The sequence below is a fragment of the Taudactylus pleione genome, unplaced genomic scaffold (genome assembly GCF_031769625.1).
Source record: "Taudactylus pleione unplaced genomic scaffold, aTauple2 ptg000935l, whole genome shotgun sequence".
NCBI classification, from domain to species: Eukaryota; Metazoa; Chordata; class Amphibia; order Anura; family Myobatrachidae; genus Taudactylus; species Taudactylus pleione.
The window spans coordinates 2604825-2625985 of record NW_028285336.1 but is presented as its reverse complement, the minus strand read 5'-3'; positions in this window follow the sequence as shown (position 1 = coordinate 2625985).

Below are 21161 nucleotides of genomic sequence, written 5' to 3'. Positions count from 1 at the left end.
GATGAGGGTTTTAGTGGCATCCTGGGTGAGGAAGGGTCTAATCCTGTAATATTTTTTAGGTGGAAATGGCAGAACTGCGAGAGGTGCTGATTGTGTGGTTTAAATGAGAGGGAAGAGTCTAGGATAACTCCAATGCAGCGCACTTTGGGGCTAGATGCAAAAGTGGTGCCATCAATAGATAATGAAATTGTGGGAAATGAGGTAGTGGAAGAGGGTGGAAAGATGATCAGCTCAGTCTTAGATGTGTTAAGTTTAAGAAAGCACTGGAACATCCATGAAGAGACAGCAGAGAGACAGTTGGAGATACGGGTAAGGAGCGAGGGGGAGAGCTCAGGGGTGGAAAGGTAAATTTGAGTATCATCAGCATAGAGATGATATTGGAGGTCAAAGGAGTTTATGAGTTCACCTAAAGAGGACGTATATAGGGAGAAAAGGAGAAGTCCAAGAACAGAACCTTGGGGAACTCCTACTGTTAGTGGAAGTGGAGGGGGAAGAGGAGTCATGAGAGGAGACAGAGAATGAATGATCAGAGAGGTAGGAGGAAAGCCAGGAGAGGGCAGTGCTACGTAAACCAAGAGAGTGACAGATTTGCAGGAGGAGAGGGTGGTCTACAGTATCAAATGCAGCAGAGAGGTCAAGGAGAATGAGCAGAGAGTACTGGCCCTTGGATTTGGCAGCAAGGAGATCATTGCTGACTTTTGTGAGGGCAGTTTCAGTGGAGTGGAGAGAACAGAAGCCAGATTGAAATGAGTCAAGGAGGGAGTGGGAGGAAAAGAAAGGTGGTAAGGTGGTTGTAAACAAGGAGTTTGGAATCAAAAGGGAGAAGAGAGCTGGGTCGGTAATTGGAAAGTATGTTAGGATCAAGGGTAGGTTTTTTAAGAATGGGGGAGAGAAGGGCATGTTTGAATGTAGAAGGGACAGTGCCAGATGATAGGAAGAGATTAAGGAGGTGAGCAAGATGGGAACAGACAGAAGGAGACAGGTAACAGAGGAGACGGGAAGGGATAGGGTTAAGAGGGGAGGTGGAAGGAGGGGAGGACCGAATGAGGGCCATGACTTCCTCTCCAGAAACAGGGGAGAAGGATGTCATAGTTGGGGAGGAGTGGTCAGGGAAAGGAGGGGAAGAACTGCTGAGGGTCTGATGGGATATGATGTCCTCACGTATGGAGTCAATTTTAGATGTAAAGTAGGTGGCAATGTCATGGCAGAGAGTGAGGAGGGGAGACGAGGAGGGGAAGGGCAGAGGAGGGAGTTGAAAGTGGCAAAGAGACACCGGGGGTTTGAGGACTGGGAGGAGATGAGGTTCTTGAAATATGTTTGTTTGGAGAGGGACAGGGAAGCACTGTAGGATGAGAGAATACATTTGAAATGGAGGAAGTCAGCCTTAGAGCATGATTTTGTCCACTGACACTCGGCAATTCTTGAACACTTTTGCAGGTACCTGGTGCATTTGGAATGCCCGGGTTGTGGTTTGGATCTGCGAGGGGGAGTAGTTATTGCCGGCGCAACAGAGTCAAGAGCAGTAGTAAGGGAGGAATTGTACAGGGAAGTAGCTTGTTCAGGACAGGAGAGAGAAAGGATAGGGGAGAGAAGAGAGTCCAGCAGGGAGGAAAAAGCAACAGTGTCAATAGCCTCAATGTTATTAATAATGGTAGCCTTAGGAGGTAAAGGAGGGGAAGGAGAGAGGGATAGGTTAAAAGAGAGAAGGTGATGGTCAGAGAGGGGGAATGGGGAATTCGAGTAATCAGAAATATCACAACGGTGAGTAAAGACCAGGTCAAGTGAGTGCCCACTCACATGGGAAGGTGATGAGGTCCATTGTGCGAGACCAAATGAACAGGTGAGGGTAAGGAATTTAGCTGCAGAGGATTCTGTGAGAATGTCAATAGGAATATTAAAATCACATAGGATAATGGAGGGAATATCTGAGGAGAGAAAGTGAGGAAGCCAGGAGGCGAAGTTGTCAAGGAATTTGGAGGGCAAGCCGGGGGGACGGTAAATGATAGCTACTCTGAGGTTTACTGGTTGGAAGAGGCGTATAGCATGAACCTCAAATGTGGGGAATGTAAGGCATGGTTCAGAGGGTATTAGCTGGTAGGAATAACTGGTGGGTAGAAGGACCCCAACACCACCACCATGGCGACCCCCAGGCCGGGGGTGTGGGAGAAGGTGAGGCCCCCAGAGGATAGGTCAGCAGGAGAAGTGGTGTCAGAGGGTGAGATCCAGGTTTCAGTAATGGCTAGGAGATTCAGGGAGTTGGAGATGAAAAGGTCATGAGTGGGGACCAGTTTATTACAGACTGACCTGGCATTCCAGAGGGCACAGGATAGAGAGAGAGCGTTTGTTGGGGAGATGTGAGTAAGATGGCTTTGAAATGAAACAAACAAGATTTGCTTTAACTGCAGACTTTCAGATTTAATTTGAGGGTAATTACATCCAAATCAGGTGAACGGTGTAGGAATAACAACGGTTTCTATATGTGTCTCCCACTTTTTAAGGGGCCAAAAGTAATGGGACAAACTAAACAATCCTAAATCTAACTTTCACTTTTTAATACTTTGTTGCAAATCCTTTGCAGGCAATTACAGCCTGAAGTCTGGAACGCATAGACATCACCAGACGCTGGGTTTCATCCCTGTTGATGCTCTGCCAGGCATCTACGGCAAATGTCTTCAGTTCCTGCTTGTTCTTGGGGCATTTTCCCTTCAGTTTGGTCTTCATCAAGTGAAATGCATGCTCAATCGGATTCAGGTCAGGGGATTGACTTGGCCATTGCATAACATTCCACTTTTTAGCTTTAAAAAACTCTTTGGTTGCTTTTGCAGTATGCTTTGGTTCATTGTCCATCTGCACTGTGAAGCACCGTCCAATGAGTTCTGAAGCATTTGACTAATTAGGAGCATATAATATTGCCCGAAACACTTCAGAATTCATTCTGCTGCTTTTGTCAGCAGTCACATCAACAATAAATACAAGGGAACCAGTTCCATTGGTAGCCATACATGCCCACGCCATGACACTACCACCACCATGCTTCACTGATGAGGTGGTATGTTTTGGATCATGAGCAGTTCCTTTCCTTCTCCATACTCTTCACTTCCCATCCCTCTGGTACAAGTTGATCTTTGTCTCATCTGTCCATAGGATGTTGTTCCAGAACTGTAATGGCTTTTTTAGATGTTGTTTGGCAAACTCTAATCTGGTCTTCCTGTTTTTGTGGCTCACCAATGGTTTACATCTTGTGGTGAACCCTCTATATTCACTCTTGTGAAGTCTTCTCTTGATTGTTGACTTTGACACATATACACCTATCTCCTGGAGAGTGTTCTTGATTTGGCCAACTGTTGTGAAGGGATTTTTCTTCACCAGGGAAATTATTCTTCTGTCATCCACCACAGTTGTTTTCCGTGGTCTTCCGGATCTTTTGGTGTTGCTGAGCTCTCCAGTGCGTTCTTTCTTTTTAAGAATGTTTCAAACAATTGATTTGGCCACACCTAATGTTTTTGCTATCTCTCTGATGGGTTTGTTTTGATTTTTCAGCCTAATTTTTCAGAGTCTAGGATAACTCCAATACAGCGCACTTTGGGGCTAGAGGCAATAGTGGTGCCATCAATAGATAATGAAATTGTGGGAAATGAGGTAGTGGAAGAGGGTGGAAAGATGATCAGCTCAGTCTTAGATGTGTTAAGTTTAAGAAAGCACTGGAACATCCATGAAGAGACAGCAGAGAGACAGTTGGAGATACGGGTAAGGAGCGAGGGGGAGAGCTCAGGGGTGGAAAGGTAAATTTGAGTATCATCAGCATAGAGATGATATTGGAGGTCAAAGGAGTTTATGAGTTCACCTAAAGAGGACGTATATAGGGAAAAAAGGAGAAGTCCAAGAACAGAACCTTGGGGAACTCCTACTGTTAGTGGAAGTGGAGGGGGAAGAGGAGTCATGAGAGGAGACAGAGAATGAATGATCAGAGAGGTAAAAGGAAAGCCAGGAGAGGGCAGTGCTACGTAAACCAAGAGAGTGAAAGATTTGCAGGAGGAGAGGGTGGTCTACAGTATCAAATGCAGCAGAGAGATCAAGGAGAATGAGCAGAGAGTACTGGCCCTTGGATTGGCTTCATTGATAGTGACAGCTCTTTGGATCTCATATTGAGAGTCGACAGCAACTGATTCCAAATGCAAATGTCACACCTAGAATCAACTCCAGACCTTTTACCTGCTTAATTGATAATGAAATAATGAGGGAATAGCCCACACCTGTCCATGAAATAGCTTTTGAGTTGATAGTCCCATTACTTTTGGCCCCTTAAAAAGTGGGAGGCACATATAGAAACCGTTGTAATTCCTACACCGTTCACCTGATTTGGATGTAATTACCCTCAAATTAAATCTGAAAGTCTGCAGTTAAATCACATCTTGTCTGTTTCATTTCAAAACCATTGTGGTGGTGAATAGAGGCCAAAATATGAAAATTCTGTCAATGTCCCAATATTTATGCACCTGACTGTATATATATATATATATATATAAATATATATATATATATATATATATATACATAGTGTAGTGGTAGTGTCATATATATATAGTGTACAGTAAAAATAGCAGACAGAGGAAAAACAGTTTGTACAATGAAGAGGGCATATGCCCCTCCGGCCATCCTTTTGCCTGGGACAACGTGAAAGAATGGTAGACTTTCTTCCTCTTTCCTTTGTTTTTTTCCCCCTTCTAGATTGATTTAATGTCGGGCTGATTTTATTTTTTATTTGGATAACAAGGAGGTGAATTGTATCTACTACTTTTCTAAACAGGGTCCCAACATTCCTGGATCCGATCAAGCAGCAACTGAGCTTATGACTAAGGAGCAGAAGGTGGCCATATATACTAGAACAGGTATGAGAGAGCTTCACTCTCTCACAACTATCCCAGGTCTGGTGGGAATAGTCCTGACTGTTAGGGACAGTTCTGATAGCTCCCGCATTTGCTGCTCTGCTCATAAGGGAAGAGCATGTGCAGGATACAGTTGTAATTCAACAGAGGAATTAAAATAATTTTAAATCCATGCTACAATCAATTGGAGTATGATATACTATACACTCAGAAATGCTGTAACAGACAGTTTAATGCATAATACGTATTTATTACAAATGTTCATATACTGTATATGTAAAAGAGCATGTAATATGTTTTAAAAAAAACACATGTATTTAAACAGTCACCTGTTAGTTATAAAAGTTTAAAAGATTTTCAACATATCCTTCTATAATGTCTCTTACTGAGAGACTAATAATAGAGATACGGGGGAGCTTTTATAAGGATAACCTATGTTAGAATAAGATAACCTGGCACCAATCAGTAATCAGTGAAAATAGAATGCTTGCAGCTTTCAATATATGGGATACTCAACCCACAATAAACAGAAACAAAAACAATATATACTGTAAATGAAAGCGCTAGCAATTATATATTTATTCATATAAAATTCATTATATGATAAAAACACAAAATCAAAGATAATAGTAAATTCCAGCTGGTATATAGGGCCTAATTCACTATGGATTGCAACTACGATTAATTCTCTGCAAACGCTATGCCGTCGCAGCACAACATAAGGACGCCCACCTTACCTTACACAAATCCGTAATGTCTAGCAAGACTGAGAAATCATCGGTAACATTGAGTACAATTGCAGCCTCACGCACACTTGCACAAGCTCTGACATTACTCAGGAATTGCTAACCTCATTGCATGCACTGAGTACTCGAGCTGCGTATGGCATCACAGTGTCTAATTTATGCACGCCCCTGCAACGGCGTTCAAATGCCCTGAAACGTCTGCGTTTCGCCGGCCACCCCCCATCACCTCCCAGAAATGGCACTTCCTGTCAATCACTCTGCGATGGGTCTGCGTAGTCACTGTGATCTCTGTACTGATCGCAGTGACTGTTTATCGCACGCGCACTGCGATGCATGCGCATATGCAGAACACAACAATCGGCCAATTGCGAGCGTAATCGCAGATACGATCCTTGCTGAATCAAGACCATAGTACGGACTTTTGCTAAAACCAATGTCTCAATCCCTCAGTATGCTAAATTCTAACTCCTGGCCAGGATGAGGGACTATTAACATGACTAATAGATTTTTTTTGGGGGGGGGGTTTAAGTTACATCTGCTTTAATTGGTTTTAGCAATCCTTTATACTATAAAGATAGTATAAAAGTTAAAGATCAATTAGCAGTGTATTTAAATAGTTAGTAGCTTGAACAAATGTAACAGAAAGCATTACGCATTTTCTAAATCTCCTGAGTCTCCTCTCAGTTCCTCCAATGGCTCCAAATTAAAGAGCTGTTTACTGATCTGAAATCCAATAGGTGGTTCCATTTAGTTGTCAGAAAAAGCTGCCCTTTAGTGATGGAAAATTAGCGTTTGCTGGTAAAATACGGTACCATAATCAAGCATATGGTAATCCAAATCCAATGGCTCATACTGATGCGTTTCTGTATCAAACACACTTCGCTGAAAGGAAATGAAGGCATCATCCAGGTGGACAACACTTTAAAATTACTTTGTCCAATGATTTCACTAGCTTTCCAAATGTAACATAATTAACCCATCAGGGTATAAAATTAACCTCATGAGCAGCATTTCTGAGTGAAATCAATGAATAAGAAAAATGTAAATATATCATAAACTTAAAAGATTTTAATTCTTATAAAACAATTAACCCAAACTGATAATAAGGGGTATATATACAAAATATTGTTAGATTTTGGATTTTGGTTGATTTTGAGCATCAGAGATTGGGGACTAGTATTTTGCCATAGGATAATTTTTCTGCTTTTAGAGAATTATCCAACTTGACTGGTCTGATTCTCCCTCATGCTATACAATACTGGTTAGCATTGTTGCCTTGAGGCCGTTGATTAGTTTGCATTCTTTGCTTACTTGTGACAACTGACTTGCACACGAGACTGCTGGTACCTGCTACCCCCTACCATGACTGCTGACAGGTAAGGGAGCAGAGACCAGTGGGCTGTTCCTGCAATGTCCGTGTTTTCCATATGTGCAGCCATTTCACATACATAAAGGACTCTGATGATAATCACTGCATGAACCTGGAACTTGCACACAATCATAAAGGAATTCCTTGGTGGATATGATCATATATGATCAGAGACAGCTTTGTGAGCCATGACAAAACGTATCCTAATTGCTATTGCATGTTACCCAGAACAATTACAGTTGATTGAGAACATTTGTCTATAGCAAACAATCAGATGTTTGAGTTCATGTTTAAACTGTGCTAATAAATAGATGATGACTCGGATTAATTGCTATGGGCAACATTAACTTTTCAGCACTGATACCAGTAAAAAATTTACAGAAATGTCGATGCCTTTTTTTTCAGTTGTATAAACATATTGTAATAATTATCTATAATTTATATAGTTGGTCCACCATGCGTATCATTGAGTGTTCACTTTATGTTCTTCCTATTAGCTTTAAACATGTTTCTTTAATTGTTTTCATAATGTATCACTCCAGACTTGGGGGTCTTTCTATGACGATAGTGTCTAAGCATTCTGCAGTGCCTAATAGAGTTGTACTGGGGATTGTAATGTTACATCTTATTCCCTGAGTTCCAGCGATGTCACTATTAGTCACAGATCTCCCCTATGATCACATCACTAGTGTAGTAGACACAACATATTCATAGCCCAAGTTTCACATTCTGACTCATTAAACATACTACAAATATGAATGAAAAATGAGAATAAATAAATGTGTAAATGCTTCGAGAGAACAAAAATAAACTGCTGTCAATCAATTCAGATTTTTACTCATTCCTGTGATTCAATAATGCAGATATACACACTAGTTATATTGGTTCTCCTTCCCCAGGGCTACCTGATGGATGCATGATGCGACCTCAGCCAGCAGAATGAACTGACCATGGAGAATTGCTAAAGAAGTGTGATACTTCATGCTTCAAAATGCACAAGAGAGAAGAGGGTCCTGCTTCACAGAGGGTAAGGGCAGACAGACAAAGGTGACACAGAGGGGAGAGACAGGGGGGGAGCAACATAGAGGAGTTAGGATGAGAACTGAAGAAATGGGATTTTAGAACTTATTTGAAGCTTTGGTGAAGAGTGGAGAGCTTAATTGGAGGAGGCAGCAGTGCAGGCAAAATCTTGGAGACTGGAGTTGGAGGAGGTAAACAGTTTGTAGGAGTGGCAGTAGTTATTGGTTTGAACAAAGTGGGCAGCCGGGAGTGGAGGGAGATGAGGCCCTGAGATGTAAATAGGAGAGGACTGGATAATTGTTTTATAGATGAGTATGAGGAGTATAACTTCTGATGGGACAGGGTATCTAGGGAATGGCCTCATGGCCAGGGGAGGCAGAAGCAGTTCATTTGGAGAGAAGGATGAGCTGAGAAGAAGCATTGAGGACAGATTGGAGGTGGTTGCAGTAGTCCAGTTTAGAGATGACCAGTGAGTGGATGAGGGTCTTTGTTGCCTTTAGCATAAGAAAGGGTCTGTTGCTGTAGACATTACGAAGGTGGACACGACAAGATTGTTAGAAAAACATCCAGGAGGAAATAGCAGAGAGAGTTGGAGACACTAATGACGAGAGAGGGGGACAATATAGGGAGGATAGGTTGATTTGAGTGTCCTCAGCATAAAGACAATATTGGAGTCCAAAATATCTGATGAGCTCACCTAGGGAGGAAGTATAGTGGGAAAATAAAAGGGACCAAAAATAGAACCTAGAGGAAACCAACTGGTAGTGGAAAAGATGGAGAGATTGAGCCTTGGGAAGAGATTGAGAAAGAGCAGTCAGAGAGGTAGGAGGACAGCCAGGAAAGGACTATGGACCTTATTCAGAGTCGGTCGCGAGCGCTGACTCGATGTTGGTCCACAGGGCATGCGCACGATGGAGACCCGTCGTTAGCAGGCTCGAAACAGATGGAGCGAGCTGTCGATGTTGATTGACAGCTCGCTCCGTTTGCTGAGTGGGCAGGGGGCGTGCCCGGCCAAATGGAGGCGTTCCTTTTGGAATGCTTGCTGTTTTGTGGGCATCCCCACTGACATCATCAGTGATGTCAGTGGGGAGCTTCCTGCTCAAACAGAGCAGGAAGCTCCCTGGGGCTTAAGGTTGACGAGATCCTACCCTAGGGTTTCGTCGTAAGCCCCGATGGTCGCGATGGTCTTGACCATCGCGACCATCTCCCTTAGCGGTCGTTAGAGCTGTGGGTGTTAATCCACAGCCTAATGACCGATGTGGAGGCGGCCGTTCAGGATCCAAGCGGCTGCCCTGTTTATGAACGACCGCTTGCATCCTACGACCGCCTCTGTATGAGGCCCTATGTCACGCAGACCAAAGCATTGAGGGATTGGCAGGAGGAAAGGGTTGTCTACGATGTCAAAAGCAGTGGACATGTCAAGGAAAATAAACAGGGAGTAGTGACCCTTGACTTTAGTAATGGAAGTTTTTGTAGAGTGGAGAGGACAAAATTCAGACTAAAGTGGATTAAGCAGGGAGTAGGAAGAAAGAAAGGTGATAAAGGGCAATAATTTGTTTTAAGAATGGGAGAGACACGAGCATGCTTTAATGCAGAGGGGACAAAGCCTGATGAAAGAGAAAGGTTGAAGAGATGGGAATAGGCAATGGGAGAAATGGAGTGGAGAAGGTGGGAGGGGACAGGATCAAAGGGGGAGGTTGAAGGAGGGGAGGACCTGGTACGGGCTATAACTTCATCTCCAGAAACTGGGGAGAAGGAAGTCAGAGTTGGCAGAATGGAGGGATAAAATGGGGAGAGCTGGAGGACAGGAGGCTAGACTGGAAGGGAGAGAGTGGGGTAATAAGGGTCTTGTGGGTGGTGATGTCCTGGAACATGGATTAAGTTTTGGATGTGAAGTGGGAGGCAAAGTCAGTGGCAGCAAATGAGAAAGAAAGATGAGGGGAGCAGAAGAAAGAGTTGAAGGTAGCACAGGTGTTGGAGGACTGAGTGGAGATATGCATTTTGAAATAACACTATTTGGAGAAAGAAAGGGCAGCACTGTAGGAACAGAGCATGAATTTAACATGGAGGAAGTTGTCTTGGGATCAAAAGTTTGTCCACTGTCACAGTGGTTCAAGAACATTTTTGCAGGTAGCTGGGCGATTTGGAATGCCAGGGTTGAGGCACAGATCTGTGAATGTACGTAGTGACAGCTGGAGCAACAGCATACAGAGCAGAAGTAAGGGTGCTATTGTACAAGGCAATATCTTGGTCAAGACAGGAGAGGGTTACAATGGGTGAGAGAAGATAGTTGAGCTGAAGGAGAAGGACACCAGGTCAATTGCCTTAATGTTACATTTGGTGAAGGTAGCTATTCGGAGGTGAACAGGGTGGAAGAGGCGCATAGCATGGACCTCAATGGAAGAGAATGCAGGGAGGGTTCTCAGGGTAGGACTTGGACGGAGCAGCAGGAGGAAAGAAGGACTCTCCCACAATGCCACCATGCTGACCCCCGGTGCAGGGAGTATGAGAGAATGAGAGGTCACCAGAGGAGAGGTCAACAAAAGTAGTGCTGTCCGGTGAGGAAATTCAGTTTTCAGTGATGGCATGGAGATTCAGGGAGTTGGAGATGAAAAGTTCATGGGTTGGGGTCAGTTTGTTACAGATAGACCTGACATTCCAAAGGGCACAGAATAGTAGGACATATAGGAGAGTGATGTGAATGAGATTGTCAAGGCTGTTGGAGGCAATATTGATTTGGAGCTGGGAAATTGAGAGAGTTTTGGGGTGGTCAGTAAGCCTGAGCAAGGAGGGGATACTGCCAATGGTGTGCAGGGAGGGAGTTTACTATGATGTTGGAGGAGATAGGGTGTGATGACTGAAAGGGGTGGGTGCAGGATGTAGTGGAGGGGAGCAAGACCATGGAGGGTGAGAAGTGATTGAAAGTGAAGGGAGTGAGTGGAGGAGGAGAGTACCAGAGGGGATGTAGGGAGACAGAGGAGGGACGTCAGGGGGAGAAGGAGGAAGAGTAGAATTGGGGGAGGAGACATCTGTGGGTTGGGAGGAAGAAGAAAGGAGTACCAGACAAACAGATGAGCAAGGGAACCAAAAAAGAAGGTACATGGTGTTGATGTAGTGAATTAGTGGAGGGAGGAGGATAGATGGTAATAATAATAATAATAATAATAATAATAATAATAATAATAATAATAATAACAACAGTGAGATGCAAACACAGTGCAGGTAAAAGGTCAAAATGCAGATAAATATACAGGAATAAAATATGAAAACAGGACTTTAACCTTATAGGGATAGATGTACTAAGCTCTGGAAAGTGGTACATTGTACAGTGATAAACTACCAACCAATGAGCTCCTGTCATTTTTCAAACACAGCCTGTAACATGACAGTTAGGATCTGAGTGGCTTGCAGTTTATCACTTTCTAATTTATCACTTTCCAGAGCTTAGTACATCTCCCCCATAAATGTGAAAATGAATAATCTTAAAATATTAGGGTTACAGTACTACAGTAATATAATATGTAATGTTAAGATTGCATGGGTGCAAAGCATTGACACAGGTTCTCAAACTCAGGGCCTGATTGAGAGCCGGACACTATTTGCGCTCGCTCGTTCAGAGAAAGGGGCCGGATATTTAAATATAGAGAGCGCTCTTTGCGGTCTGTTGACAACTCTATGTCTGAGCGAGCGAACGAAATATGCGCTCGCTATTTTGTAAAGACGCCCCCTGGCCGTTCGCATCATACGTCATCTCCGCTATTTATTAGATTAATCGGGTACATCGGGTACAATCATGCGAACAGTTCAGGCTAAGAGACAACCAAGTGACGTGGCCGATGACGCTGCTTTGTTAATTATGCACTCCCATTAAACGCCAGTTTTGACCATTTGGCACAACTGCATTCGGATCTCCACTCCCCGTTTTCAAGCACCTTCCCCTGTTACCACCCACAAACGCCTCATCCTGTCACTCAAATTAGCAGGCACTCGCTATTTTGCAAACACACGATTTCCGACCGCACTGACTGGTTGGCGCATGCGCATTACGAACTATACACATGCGCAGATGTGCGAACATCGCTCGGAGCGAACGAGCGGCCGCTTATGAGCGGCTCTGAATCAGGCCCTCAGGGCCTAATTCAGCAGTGCACGCATGTTTAGCAAGATAGCAATTGTCCAAGCAAGGAGTTCATTAAGGGTTATCCAGGTTGTACAGAAAACTGGTGCTTGAGGTGAAGAATATGTAATCATCATCCAGTGGCATGGATTTTTTGGGAGAATGTTCTCCTCTGTTTTTCTCCTGTTGAACTCTGGTATAACTGAATTATGGTATGAAAATCTCAGTACATTTGAAACAAAAGCAACTGGATGCGAGCAGAAATCCGACAAAAGTTGCGGCTGCGTGGCTGTTTTCTGGTTTAGCGCAGCATTCTCTGACTTAACCAATTCCCGACCAGGCAAACAGCGCAGTGTATTGAATAGCTTCGGGAGCTCCCTCCCGCGGCTATTCATCATCGCATTGAATTGAGTTCCCCCCTATGATTGCATCAAGTGAAATGCACATATATTCTTCAGTATGGCAGACTTTCATTTATCACTTCACTTTTCTTACATGAGACAACATTACTACACAGAGTATTAAGCACAAATATGTTACCTCGGTAAGAATCTTTGTCTCTACAGTAAACCTAAGCTCAGTGTGGGTGGAGTACAGTGCACAAGAGAAATACAATAAAAAAAAATATTGGGACTGATTCAGAGGTGGACACTAAGTAAATGCAATGCCAATGTGGGCGGAGTTGAGCAAATATTTGCTATTACACATGCGTGAAAAACCTTGCAATCCGCAATGGAGCATGCGTTCTCCTGAGTGTACGCAGAGACGCGCTTTTGGTATGGGATCGGTGGCAGGAGAACTGGTGGCGCAATTTATCACTTTCCAGAGCTTAGTACATCTCCCCCATAAATGTGAAAATGAATAATCTTAAAATATTAGGGTTACAGTACTACAGTAATATAATATGTAATGTTAAGATTGCATGGGTGCAAAGCATTGACACAGGTGGGAGATGGTCTGAAGTGAATGCAAAATAAGGCAGATTCATGGGCGTGTTATGGGAGTGTCACGGTTGTGTCAATGAATGTGGCTACTTTCCGAAATGCAGTGCCACAGCAACAGAAGCCATGTTTACAGTAATTTTAGTAGGCGATACTGCGCCAGCCATAGACTGGTGCAAGTGTCAGTGGTACTCGCGTTGGTGCACTGATGGTGGAGTGTTGGGAACCACAGGCAGAGTTGCACTGTCCACAGGCATTGAAAGTGGGTGTCTCAGGGCTTGCCCTTTCCGGCACATGCTACAACACTAGGACGAGGCTGAAACTAACATTTGCATATTTCCACCACTGCAACTCCACAAAAAGTCAAGTTGTGGCTTCAACTGCGTGCGCCTCTCTACAAAGGCCAACTAAATCTTTTACAAATACAGGCCCTTAAGCTGGGTACACACTAGACAATATGTTGTCCAATTTCATGAATATATATGGCACATCATCTAGTGTGTACCCACTATGCGCGCTCCCGTGGGTCGTTCATCGGGGTCGTACTGTCGACCTGCATGCACGGCCGATGGAACGACCCAGCTGCCGATGCCAGCAAGGTCACGGATCGTTTAGTGTGTACTGACCCCAGATATATTCTTCAGCGGCCCCATCAGGTGTTGTATTCAAGGCTTGCTAAGGGTGTACCTAAGAAATAACAAAAGGTATCCCCCAGCACTCAAAATTATATCAGCAAAAAGATTTGAAAAACTACATGGTGGTAGATAATTCAGAGTTAGTTGCATATGTTTGCAAAAATATGTGTAAGCCTCCAGGCCACGTCACGGCATCTCTGATACTGGAGGTTTCTAATTCTAAATCAAAGTCTGGGGCGCAGAACCCCAAAAAGCCAGCAAAGGCCAGCCACCTCAGGATAACACACTAGTGGAAGACTAAAAGTGTTAGTAAGTGTTAATAATATTAATAAATCAAAAGCTATGTGTTAGGTGAAGGGTGTAATTAAAATGCTAAATAAAGTAGTGTTAGTAGAAAATAAGCATTAATAAAGTGCTAAATAGAGTGTTCTAGTGTGCCACCCCAAAGCAGTCCAGCAATACTAACCCATGGAGCTCCGCGCCACAAACTCATCCCCAAAAATAACATACAATCTAGGGCATATAATTGCCCAATGTAAGGCCACATGATAATGGCACATATACAAACTAGGGGTGAGCGGGTTCGGATTTCTGAAATCCGAACCCCCCCGAGCCCCCCCGATCCCACCTGACTCGGATCTGAAATCGAGGCAAAACGACATCATCCCGCCTTCCGGGTCTCGCGGGTTTTGGATCCTATATAAGGTACCCGCGTAGGCACCATTTTCTCACTCGGCTGTGGACAGTGAAGAGGGAGGGTGGGAGTTAGGGCAGGCTTGGCTGTGTAGTGTAGTGTAGAATAGTGCAATGTATTGTTGTGCTGTGCTGTGCTGTGCTGCGCTGCTGTTGTCCATAGGGGCTGTGTCCACTACTTCAAAGTCCATAGGGGCTGGCTGGACTGTGTTGTGCAGTCAGTTGTCCATAGGGGCTGTGTCCACTCCAAAGTCCTGTGCAGTGTCCCAGTCCTACAGGGGTGCTGTATTTTTGTCCAGGGGGTGCTCTGTCCGTCAGGGGTGCTCCCCCCAAGTGCAAAAAAAAATAATTTTTTCTGTGTTTGTGAATTGTGTACACTGTGGTTGCACGTGCATCAACAAAGGAGCAGCGCCAAGCGTAAAAGGCCGGCTGGCTTGTCTGCTAAAGGGTGCTGTAACCCCCAAAGGGCACTCCAAACAAAATAAAAAAAAATATTTTTTTGTGTTTGTGAATTGTGTGCGCAGTAGCCGCACGTGCATCAACAAAGTAGTGCCAAGCGTGCGCTTGTGTCCCATAAATAAAGGGCCGGCTGGATTGACCGCTAAAGGGTGCTGTAACCCCCAAAGGGCACTCCAAATAAAATAAAAAATATATATTTTTTTGTGTTTGTGAATTGTGTGCGCAGTAGCCGCACGTGCATCAACAAACTAGTGCCAAGCGTGCGCCTGTGTCCCATAAATAAGGGGTCGGCTGGATTGACCGCTAAAGGGTGCTGTAACCCCCAAAGGGCACTCCAAACTAAATAAAAATATATATTTTTTTGTGTTTGTGAATTGTGTGCGCAGTAGCCGCACATACATCAACAAAGTAGTGCCAAGCGTGCGCCTGTGTCCCATAAATAAAGGGTCAGCTGGATTGACCGCTGAAGGGTGCTGTAACCCCCAAAGGGCACTCCAAACAAAATAAAAAAATATTTTCTGTGCTTGTGAATTGTGTGGGCTGTAGCCGCACGTGCATCAACAAAGGAGCAGCGCCAAGCGTGCGCCTGTGTCCCATAAGTAAAGGGCCGGCTGGCTCATTTCTTAAAGGCTGGTGTAACCCACAAAGTGCACTAGTCTCCAACAAAAATAAAAAATTATTTTCTGTGTTTGTGTGTGCCTTAGCCGCACGTATATATCAATATAACATAAATGGAGGACCAAACTTTCTCCGATAAAAATAAAATAGGGAAAGATCAAGAACCACTTCCTCCTAGTGCTGAAGCTGCTGCCACTAGTCATGACATAGACGATAACATGCAATCAACGTTGTCTGCCAAGGCCGATGCCCAATGTCGTAGTAGAGGGCACATACAATCCCAAATGACAAAGTTCAGGAAAATGACCTTGAAAAAAACATTTAAATCATCTGAAGAGAAACGTAAACTTGCCAATATGCCATTTACGACACGGAGTGGCAAGGAATGGCTAAGGTCTTTCCCTATGTTCATGACTAGTGGTTCAGCGTCACATGACGATGGAAGCCCTCCTCCCACTAAAAAAATCAAACGAGTTAAGCTGGCAAAAGCACAGCGAAGAACTGTGCGTTCTAAGAAGATATCACAAATCCCCAAGGACAGTCCAAGTGTGGTGGTGGTTGCGATGCCTGACCTTCCCAGCACTGGACGGGAAGAGGTGGCTCTTTCCACCATTTGCACACCCCCTGCAAGTGCTGAAAGGAGCACCCACAGTCCACTTGCTGATATGTAAATTGAAGATGTCACTGTTGTAGTACAACAGGATGAGGATACTGGTGTAGCTGGCGCTGAGGAGGAAGTTGGCGAGGAGGATTCTGATGGTGATGTGGTTTGTTTAAATCAGGCTCCGGGGGAGACAGTTGTTGTCCGTGGGATGAAAAAGCTCATCATGGTCATGCCTGGGCAGAAGACCAAACATTCCACCTCTTTGGTCTGGCAATATTTCTATCCAAATCCGGACAACAACTGTCTTGCCATATGTACCATATGTAAAGGTGAAATAAGTAGGGGTAGGGACGTTAACCACCTAGGAACATCCTCCCTTATACGGCACCTGCAGCGCGTTCCAAAAAAGTTACTGTCAAGTTCAGAAACTTTGGCTAAGACCGTAAGCAGTCCAGGGACACCTAAATCCCGTTGTCCTGTTGTATCCAAGCGCCTGCAAACCACACCGTCAACTCCCTCCTCGTCAATTTCCTCCTTAGTCAGGATCGGAAGTAGTCCTGCAGGCCATGTCACTGGTATGACTGACTCTCCTATCCGGGATTCTTCCGGAGGATCCTGCATTGCTACGCCTCCTGCTGCCGCTGCTGCTGTTGCTGCTGCTGGGAGTCATTCATCATCCCAGAGAGGAAGTAGGAACACCACTATTTTTACTAAACAATTGACCCTCCAACAGTCCTTAGCGAGGAGGATGAAGTACGACAGCAGTCATCCTGAAGCAAAACGTATAACTGAGGCCTTGACTGCTATGTTGGTGTTAGACGTGCATCCGGTATCCGCCATTAGTGCAGTGGGATTTAGACAATTGATGGAGGTAGTGTGTCCCCGGTTCCAAATCCCATCTAGATTTCACTTCACTAGGCAGGCGATACCGAGACTGTACAGAAACATCAGAAAAAGTGTCCTCAGTGTGCTGAATAATGCCGTTGTACCCAATGTCCACTTAACCACGGACATGTGGACAAGTGGAACAGGGCAGACTAAGGACTATATGACTGTGACAGCCCACTGGGTAGATGTATCACCTTACGCAGCAACAGCAGCAGTGTCACCAGTAGCAGCATCTCAGAAACGCCAGCTCGTTCCAAGGCAGGCTACGCTGTGTATCACCGGTTTCAGTAAGAGGCACACCGCCAACAACCTCTTAGAGAAACTGAGGGAAATCATCGCCCAGTGGCTTACCCCACTTAGACTCTCCTGGGGATTTGTGATATCTGACAACGCCACCAATATTGTGCGGGCATTACATCTGGGCAAATTCCAGCACGTCCCATGTTTTGCTCACACAATAAACTTGGTGGTGCAGAATTTTCTGAAAAGCGATAGGGACGTGCAGAAGACGCTATGGGTGGCCCGAAAAATTTCTGTCCACTTTCGCCATTCAGCGACTGCATGCCGAAGACTGGAGCGCCAGCAAACACTCTTGAACCTGCCCCGCCATCACCTGAAGCAAGAGGTTGTGACGCGGTGGAACTGAACCCTCTATATGCTTCAGAGGATGGAGGAGCAGCAAAAGGCCATTCAAGCCTATACATCCACCTATGACATAGGCAAAGGAGGGGGTATGCACCTGACTCAAGTGCAGTGGAGAATGATTTCCGTGTTGTGCAAGGTTCTCCAGCTCTTCGAACTTGCCACACGTGAAGTCAGTTCAGACACTGCCAGCTTGAGTCAGGTCATTCCCTTCATCAGGCTTTTGTAGAAGCAGCTGGAGAAAGTGAAGGAGGAGCTAAGATGGAGCAATTCCGCTCGGCATGTGGGACTTGTGGATGAAGCCCTTCATTCGCTTTGCCAGGATTCCAGGGTGGTCAATCTGTTGAAATCAGACCACTACATTTTGGCCACCGTGCTCGATCCTAGGTTTAAAGCCAATGTGGTGTCTCTCTTTCCGGCCGACACAAGCCTGCAGAGGTGCAAAGACCAGCTTGCGAAAACACTGTCAGCTGAAGCGGAACGTGACACGTCAACAGCTCCTTCTTCATTTTCTCCCACAACTGGGGCTGCCAGGAAAAAACTTCGGTATCCTAAGCAACCCGCTGGCGGTGATGCAGGGCAGGCAGGACCAAGTTTGGACATCTGGTCCGGACTGAAGGACCTAGCAACAATTTCTGACATGTCTAATGTCACTGCATATGATACTGTCACCATTGACAGAATGGTGGAGGATTACATCGGTGACAGCATCCAAGTAGGCATGTCAGACAGTCTGTACCTGTACTGGCAGGAAAAAGAGGCAATTTGGAGGCCCCTGTACAAACTGGCTGTATTTTACCTGAGTTGCCCCCCCTCCAGTGTGTACTCCGAAAGAGTGTTTAGTGCAGCCGGGAACCTTGTCAGCGAAAGGCGTAGGAGGTTGCTTCCACAAAATGTGGAGAAGATGATGTTCATAAAAATGAATTAACAACTCTTCCAGGGAGACCAGCCTCCAGAACGTACAGAGAGACCTGTGGTTGTGGATTCCAGCGGGGACGAGTTAATACTCTGTGAGGATGAGGATGTACACAACACTGAAGAGGGTGAGGAATCGGTGGATGAGGAGGATGAGGACGACATCTTGCCTCCGTAGAGCCAGTTTGTACAGGGACAGATTAATTGCCAGCTTGTTTTGTGGGGGCCCAAACAAACCAATCATTTCAGCCACAGTCGTGTGGCAGACCCTGGCGCTGAAATGATTGGTTTGTTAAAGTGTGCATGTCCTGTTTATACAACATAAGGGAGGGTGGGAGGGCCCAAGGACAATTCCATCTTGCACCTCTTTTTTTTCTTTGTATTTGCATTATGTACAGTTTGGGGCCTAGTTTTTCAAACTGCCATCCTGTCTGCCACTGCAGTGCCACTCCTAGATGGGCCACGTGTTTGTGCCGCCCACTCGTATCGCTTAGCATAGTCATCCAGCTACTCGGTGCAACCTTTTGGACATAAAAACACTATTGTGAGGTGTGAGGTGTTCAGAATAGACTGGAAATTAGTGGAAATTAAGGTTATTGAGGTTAATAATAGCATAGGAGCAGAAAAACCCACAAATTCTGTGATTTTAGCTGTTTTTATGCTTTTTAAAAAAAAAATACAGATCCAAAACACAAAACCCAGAACCCAAAACACGGAAGGGTGGTTTTGGCAAAACCAATCCAGATCCAAAACGCGAAGAAAGATCCAGATCCAAAACCAAAACACGAAAAGTGGCCGGTGCACACCCCTAATACAAACATATCTAAAAATGAGAGCCATCTTACCTTGGAGTCACCCCTAGTTTCTCCTAATGGCACTACAGGAACCAGCATGCCCTCCAAACGCTGGTCCCATCTATGCCTCTCAGACTTGCAATGCATATTGACAGCTACCAATATGCAATGTAAGGGTGTACCTAGCCTTAGGGCCTGATTCAGAGCCGGACGCTATTTGCGGAAGGTCGTTCCAAAAAAATGGCAGGCTATTTAAATTGAGCGCTCGCTCATTGCGGTTTGTTGACGCCTCTTTGTCTGAGCGAGCGAGCGAACGAAAAAATGCGCTCTCTATTTTCTAAAGATGCCCCTTTGCCGTTAGCATCACATGTCATCTCCGGTATTTATTAGATTAATCGGGTACATTGAAAGGCATCTGAACTGCTCGCAGTGCTTGTGGTAGCTTTTTCCTACCGCTATCACTGCGAGCAGTTCAGGCTAAAAGACAACCAAGTGACGTGGTCAGTGACGCTCCTTTACTAATTATGCACTCCCATTAAACGCCCTTTTTACCGTTCGGCACGCCTGCGTTCGGATCTCCACTCCCCCGTTTTCAAGCACCTTCCCCTGTTACCACCCACAAACGGTACATTCTGTCAATCAAATTAGCAGCCCCTCGCTGTTTTGCGAGCGCACAATTTTCGACCGCAATGACCTATACGCATGCGCAGTTGTGCGAACATCGCTCATAGCGAACAAGCGGCCGCTTACGAGCGGCTCTGAATCAGGCCCTTAGTTCCTAAATGTGTTTAGGGCATATTTTCAGATGAATTAACATCTGCTCATGTTATGTTATCCTGCACTGCATTGAGCAGTAAGTCAAGTTAGATTAAGTATTTACAAGAGTGGATTATGGCCCTGATTCAGAGCCGGACGCAAGTGGCTGCTCGTTCGCTCCGAGCGATGTTTGCCCAACTGCGCATGCGTACGGATCGAAATACGCATGCGCGAACCACTCAGTGCGGCCGAAAATCGTGTGCTCGCAAAATAGCGAATGCCTGCTATTTTGAGTGACAGAATGAGGCGTATGTGGGTGGTAACAGGGGAAGGTGCTTGAAAACGGGGAGTGGAGATCCGATCGCAGGCGTGCTTAAAGGTCAAAACGGGCGTTTTATGGGTGTGCATATTTAAAACAGCAGCGTCATTGACCTCGTCACTGGGTTATTTTATAGTCAGAACTGCTCGCAAAATTGTGGTAGCAAAAACCAACTACAAGAATAGCGAGCAACTCTTACCCTGTTCGATGTAGTCGATTAATCTAATAAATAGCGGACATGATGTAGGATGCGAGCGGCCAGGGGGCGTAGTTTCCAAAAAAACGAACGCAAGTTTTGTTCGCTCGTTCAGACCTAGAGGCGTGAACAGACCGCAAACAGCGAACGGTTCATTTGAATAGCCACCCCTATTTTCTGGACGAGCAAGCGCAAATAGCGACCGGCTCTGAATCAGGCCCTATGATTGTTGCATATGTGTCCAACAGTGGCCATGCCTCTGCCCAAGCACAATGGAGCTATGCTACATCATCTTAATAAGATCACACATATGTAACTGAACCAGGGCTGGACTGGCCATCGGGCACTTCTGGCAAATGCCAGAAGGGCCGATGGCCAGATGGGCCGGTCTGGGCGAGCGCAGGCTTACCCGACTGGGTTCACCTCTCGCCGCGGCCGCATCATTGTGTGATGATGTCATGACGCGGCCGCGTCATGACATCATTACGCGAGCGGCGGCCGGGGTTGAGGATGGCTGCTGCACACACATCGCCGCCGCGCGGCGGCGATGTGTGTGTTAATCA